Source organism: Tupaia chinensis, unplaced genomic scaffold (assembly GCF_000334495.1).
Source record: "Tupaia chinensis unplaced genomic scaffold, TupChi_1.0 Scaffold000513_1, whole genome shotgun sequence".
NCBI classification, from domain to species: Eukaryota; Metazoa; Chordata; class Mammalia; order Scandentia; family Tupaiidae; genus Tupaia; species Tupaia belangeri.
This window is the reverse complement of record NW_006160026.1, coordinates 3,121,320-3,128,112: the sequence shown is the minus strand read 5'-3', so window position 1 is coordinate 3,128,112 and position 6,793 is coordinate 3,121,320. Positions and strand designations below refer to the sequence as shown.

At 40.2% G+C, this 6,793-nt stretch overlaps 1 long non-coding RNA gene across 1 annotated transcript in view; it reads left to right on the top strand.

Moving 5' to 3' along the window:
• Positions 1-5,849, top strand: part of LOC102472027 (uncharacterized) — a 28,798-nt gene extending 22,949 nt beyond the window's left edge. Inside the window, exons 2-3 of the long non-coding RNA XR_335724.1 lie at positions 5,147-5,259; positions 5,714-5,849. This is a non-coding gene — a long non-coding RNA (uncharacterized LOC102472027). The remainder of the gene's footprint in view (positions 1-5,146; positions 5,260-5,713) is intronic.
• The last annotated feature ends 944 nt before the right edge of the window (positions 5,850-6,793 follow it).

The following is a 6,793-nucleotide window of genomic DNA, read 5'->3' as shown; positions in this document are numbered from 1 at the left end:
GCCCCAACCATTCTCATGTCAGAATGTTTGAGAGAAGATGTTTGCTGCTTATGTTCATACAAGCTTGGCCTCTGAATCCTGGAGGATACCAGGACTAGTAACAGAATCCTGTTTCCACTAGTTGACCTTTTGTTATCTGCATTTGAAGCAAGAGTCTATCCTTGCCTGGCCACTCTCTTTTTACCTCCCAGTCTCACCCTGGAATTCCTTCCTGCCTTCATTGGACATTCATTTATGAAGATGCTATCTTATTTTCCTTGATCCTTACAGGAGGAAGAAGAGCCAGGTGAACAAATGAGGGAAGATCTGAGTTCCTGATTTGGGCTTCTAAGATAAGGCACCATCTTGCATAGAGCCAGTGAGGACCTCTTTCAAAAGTGACTGGCGAAATATCTGACTTCTCATTTATTACTGTGTCTTGGGAGGAGTCAGAAAGAAGAAACTGGGGAGGTGCTGCCCCAAAACAAGGAGGTGGGATAGTGACAAGTACTTCATGGTCCATCCCATGACCATTATTAGGCCAAGTCTTTTCTTTGTGTTCTGAGTGTCACATATTCATTTCCCTCATTCTTAATATTCCTACATTCTTCTTGGGCTCATTTTGAGAATTAAATGATACAATAAATGTAAGTGCTTAAAACAATGTGTTCCACAAATGGTGAATATTATATTCCAATATAGCCCTAAATTTATTTATTTTAAATCAACAAGACACCAGGCAGTGTATAAGAGTAATAGCTTACGTTTTTATCTCTTGCTTCAGAGTTTTCTCATATACCAACTCATCTGAGAGTTGTTATAACCCTGAAGGACACAGCATAGGAGGCCTTACTGACCTTCACATAATGAGAATGCAATGATTATTTAGATGATCAAAGAGTAGTACCAGAATTTGGCCATGACTTTCAATCACCACTTTCCCTTCACCATACTGTTTTGTTATTAATGACAGTTGTTGCCCAGCAATGAAGATTGATTCAGTTGAATCTTGCCTGCTCTCTAGTAGCCTCTGTCTCCATTTTATTCTTCCTTTGCCTCCTTCAATTCCCATAGGGAAACTTAGCAATGGCCCTCAGTTTGAAACTGAGGCTTATCCCAGTGCTTGACTTCATCATAAAAACAAGAAGTCACTCAGTCCTATGAATAGTTTCTGGTTATGTTATTCCATTTTTAATTTACCTACCAACCTTGGTTTCATCCCAGACCTCACCGCTAGACTATCACCTTGCATTGAGTACTGGGAAAGTTTTGGAAATTTATTCTCCCTAAAACCCAACAAGTTAGGTTACCACAATTTGTGGATACTGGCAAAAGATACAAGACTCCCAGTTCAGAGACAAAGGACAACATATTACTCAGTAATATCAGTAGCCAGAATATAATAATTGGAACCAGTTCCCTGGCCCCCAATTCCAACAAGACAATAAAAATAGATCCAGACAACCCTTATGTACATAGTGGGTTGTTACAGGAGATAAATCTCTGGCTTAGGAAACCCCAATCATTTAAAGGGACTGTGAGCAAATCTATCCAAACTTTGCCCTTGAAAGAGACATTACTAGTCAATCAACAAATCTTTTGCCCAGACGTGAACCCTATCTTTATGTGGCAGGCCTATTTATTATACAAATATCCTTGGAAAAATAGTTGGAAACAAAAGCTCTCAGTTCCTCTGTTCATAAGATGTACAGCTACTTGAAAGACCTACAGAGTATTGACCCCCAGTACCTTCTGCCCCTGCCTCTGGGGTTTGTCCACCTTTTCTGGCCATATGCTCAAGAACATTATTAACAGCTGTAGTCTCCCTAAGTTCATCAGAGTAACTCTATGAGGTCATAGCCAAGAGATTTTTAGAAAGCTAGGGTCCCTGTGCTGCATGCTGGCATTAGGAGTACAGGAATGTGCTTGGCTTTTTGAGAAGAAATAAAGAGTGATCCGGAGTTTTGAAGCCAGAATGGATACTACTACGAAATCTGAGATAGACTAGAGGAGACACTAACATAAATTGTATAATGATGACAAACCCACTTCTCTAATTATGGAAGTTGATGAGTCACTGTTAATGATGGTTAGTAAATTCAACCTGTTAGCTGTTTACTGGTGTGGATTCTCTTGATGTTTGCATCCTTCACTTGAGAACTATAAACACAGGTGGAGAAACACAGAGATGGCTCAAATCCAGGAAAGTTCATACCAACTGAGTTGACCTTTCCCCTTCATGTTTCACTTAAACATTCTTTCATCCTCACAACCAGCAGATGAAGATTTATTGTAGTGGTTTCTTTTTCTTTTTTGGAGAGGTTTTTGCTATAGGGTGCGTGCGCTCACCAGAAAGAGAGACAGAAAGTGAGAACTCACCCCCTGGGGGGATGACCATGCCACAATCCCTTCTCCTCCGTTCTCCTCTCAGGATCCTGGGCACGCACGCACACGTCCGGTGTGAGTTTAAGCCACCAGGTCCGGGACTCGAACTGCAGTCGATTACATGGGAGTCCAGCGACATAGCCATTACGCTAACTGCTGATCCCTATTGTAGTGGTTTCTATAAGCCAGGTTCTTAACTTTATATATTGAACTACATGGGCAAATTTAAGTACAAAAGAGAAATAACAAATATGGGGAGATATTTGGGAATCTATGCACTAACATGTTTCTAGTTGCCTCCTATTTCCAGTCTCCCACTAAGCCCAAATTTGCACCCTCTAAGGAGGCTACTAAACACCAGGGTCAGCCAGCCACAGTTCTTATGCTCTTTAAAAGACATAACCTCCTATAAATTTCAGATGATTCCCTAATAATTCTGCAACCACCTCAAAAACAAAGTCTTAAAATTTCTTTGACTGTAGCCTTATTTAGATTCACATTAACAGATAAACTTTTATTTACTAAAAAACAGAAGAGCAGAGGTTGGTTTGTAAGAGAGTTTTCCTCTTCCTGGATATACCCTCGACTTTCCCCCTACCTCTAGGTTCAAATTTCTTAAGAGTTCCACTTTGTTCCATCTTCAAGTCTCATGTCTTCAAAGATACTTCCTTCTAATTCTGGCTAATACTGACTTTGGTCCTTCAGGGCACTGATGGCATTTATAAATGCCTGAGTCAGAATATTCTATATGAAAAAGCCTGTATTACTCTCCTACTAGACCCCTCAGCACCTAAGTAGCCACTAAAGTACCACTTTGGCTTATGAAATAGCTACCTATCATATGTGTTAACCCAATAAACTTTAACATGGGCCTGAACACCAGGTTCACTGTCCAGTTTTACATATGAGGAGAGCGAGACTCAGAAAAAGTGCCTTGCGACCGACAGGTGGTGTGGTGGTTAAGGGCGCTGGACTTCCACATGGACAGCCGTGGTTCAAGTCCTGGACCTGGCAGCTTGCTTTCTCACTTTGCCTCTCTCTCTCTTTCTCACTCTGTCCCTCTCTGATCAAATTAAAATAAATAAGCAAAGTTAAATAAAATTATTCTTAAAAAAAAAAAGAAAGAAATTTTAGTGCCTTGCCCAAGGTTGCATCACTATAAAGTTCAGAATCGATGCCAGGGTTCTTTCATGCTACCCAGCCACGTCTCACTGTATTGACTGCATTATCCTGAAGGCATTGGGCTGCATTCTTGCCTCCTACTTTTCTGAGCTTCTGAAGTGCAAGGACTGAGTCCTATTCATTTTTGTAACTCCCAGCCTTTTTGTAAAAAAAGAATTATTTTATTTTTATTTTATGTTATTATTTTTAATTTGCTACAGGGCACATGTGCTCACCAGAGGGAGAGAAAGAGAAATAAATGAGAAAACAAGCCACTAGGTCTGGGACTTGAACTGTCGTTTGTCATGTGAGAGTCCAGCACCTTAACTACCACGCCACCTGCTGGCCCCAACTCCCAGTCTTTAAGATAGTATAGGGCACTGACAAGCTGAATACAAGTCAGATCTAGATGCAGTATATCCCAATTGTCCCTGGTAGTCACCCAAGGAGCATGTTAAACATACAATATCTCATACCCATAGCTATCTTGACTCCTGGTTCTCAAAGTCACCCCAGTATTTCTCATTTTAGCAATAGCCCAAGAAGACAGGAATTTTTCTCATAGTTTGATATGTAAGCAGGTCACTTTGGGATCTTGTTACAATGCCAGTTCTACTAGAGCTAGAGTGAGGCCTGACACTCTGAATTTCTAACAGGCTCCTGTGATAACAAAATTGCTGGTCCACCAACCATACTTGGAGCAGCAAGGCTAGACCAGACCAGAGGTTCTCCACCCTGTCTTCTTATTAGAACCATCTCAACACTTTTCAAAGTACTGGTGTCAAACACCTCCCCCCAATTAGACAAGCTACAGATGGAAAGAGAAGCATGTACATGTATCTATGGAAGAATTTGTATGCCTAGTATATAATAAACTCCTGTAACTCGATAATTAGAAAAGCAGACATGCCAGTTTTAAAAATGAACAAAAGACTAGTTAGGAGAGCTCACTTATTGGTCTAGGTCTGAGATAGTGATATTGAAACTATGGTCTGAGGCCAGAGAGATCAAGCTGTATGAAGATTAGGGGAAGGACAGGCCAGGGAGAGAAAACAACCAGGACAAAGACCCTATGAGGGAATGAACTTGGTGTATTAGTGAATAAAAGAGGAAGGATACAAGACATGGTTGGAAAAGAACCAGGATTTATAAACTGAAATGTAAGGAATTAAAACACAATCTGACTTATACTTTTAAAAGGATAGATTTAGAGGGTAGGCTGGAAGTAGGACTAGAAGAAAAAAGGAAATCATTTGAAAAACCACCAAAGCAAAACAAGTGAGAAGGACTATGTATTGGATGAAGATGAAGTGGACAGATGATGAATTTGAACTAAGACTGGGTGATCTATCCATGTAAGCTGTCCAGTTATATCGGCCTAAGCTGGACACAGAGTAAGTAGCCGTTTAACATGGTTTCATTGATTCATTCTTCCAACAAATATCAGAAATTCCTTGTGTTTCCTACACAGGGCTAAGAGATGGTGACCCAGAAGTAAACAAAATAGTCAGGTCTTGGCTCTGATTGAATTTCTAGTAGGAAACAAATAATTTAGTAGTTACAGTCTGGATTGTTTGAGACTGACAACTTATTATACGAATAATGATTTAATTTTCCTTAGGATTAAGTGCTACAGAAAAGAAGTGTACAGCCTAAAGGAGTGAATAAGGGATCTAATCTACTCCAGAATGTCAGGGGAGGCTTTGCAGAATATGTGCCCTTTGAACTAAGCAGGTAAGAATTAACCAGATAAAAAAAGATAGATACAGAAGAGCTTTCCAAGTATGTACAGGGACTTCAAATGAGATTCGGCATACTTTGTTCGAGCTCTTAAGAGAAGAGTCCAACATAAGGGCAGAGAATAACAGGGAGAGTTGAAGTAAGAGCTAAAACCTTGAGAGTGGGACCAACACATGGGATGGTGGGATGGTGGTTAAAGAGACTGGATCCCACATAGCTGACTGTGCATTTCAGGTCCTGGACCAGGCAGCTTGAAAAACACACTGGGCATGTGCATCCAAAAATAAAAAAAATACAAAAAATAAAAAGGATAAATGGAAGAGAAGGGATTGCAACATGACTATGCCCCAGGAGGGTAGGGAGGGGGTGCTTTCTCACTTGATCACTCACTCTCTCTCTCTCTCTCTCTCTCTCTCTCTCTCTCTTTCTCTCTCTCCCTATTTCTTAGCAAGCACACACACCCTCTGGCAAGTTAAAAAGAAAAACCTCCAGAGTGAATGACATTTTCTAAGGAATCATGTTGATTGAGAAGAGCAAAAATCTAGGCAAAGTTAATAGAACCAGATGTTTCAAGGTTGCAGTACAGTAACCAACCAAATCACAGGTAAGCCCCAAAAGCCAGATATCTGGAAATTCAAGACTATAGACATTTCAGGAAACCAATAGTTTTTTAAGTAAGAGTTTGCAAGCTTAAGTCTACACACTGATTAAAATGTCACTGTGGAATTTAGGTGTAAATTCAGAAATTTAGGAATAAATCAGTACAATTAAACATTTCAGGAAACAGGAGGCAAGTTTCTGTTCCTAATGCCATTCTCTTCCCTCATGGCTATATTGCATGCCTCATAAAAATACTCTTTATGGTGTGTTTAAATCACGGGACCAACACATGGGATGGTGGGATGGTGGTTAAAGAGACTGGATCCCACATAGCTGACTGTGCATTTCAGGTCCTGGACCAGGCAGCTTGAAAAACACACTGGGCATGTGCATCCAAAAATAAAAAAAATACAAAAAATAAAAAGGATAAATGGAAGAGAAGGGATTGCAACATGACTATGCCCCAGGAGGGTAGGGAGGGGGTGCTTTCTCACTTGATCACTCACTCTCTCTCTCTCTCTCTCTCTCTCTCTCTCTCTCTCTTTCTCTCTCTCCCTATTTCTTAGCAAGCACACACACCCTCTGGCAAGTTAAAAAGAAAAACCTCCAGAGTGAATGACATTTTCTAAGGAATCATGTTGATTGAGAAGAGCAAAAATCTAGGCAAAGTTAATAGAACCAGATGTTTCAAGGTTGCAGTACAGTAACCAACCAAATCACAGGTAAGCCCCAAAAGCCAGATATCTGGAAATTCAAGACTATAGACATTTCAGGAAACCAATAGTTTTTTAAGTAAGAGTTTGCAAGCTTAAGTCTACACACTGATTAAAATGTCACTGTGGAATTTAGGTGTAAATTCAGAAATTTAGGAATAAATCAGTACAATTAAACATTTCAGGAAACAGGAGGCAAGTTTCTGTTCCTAATG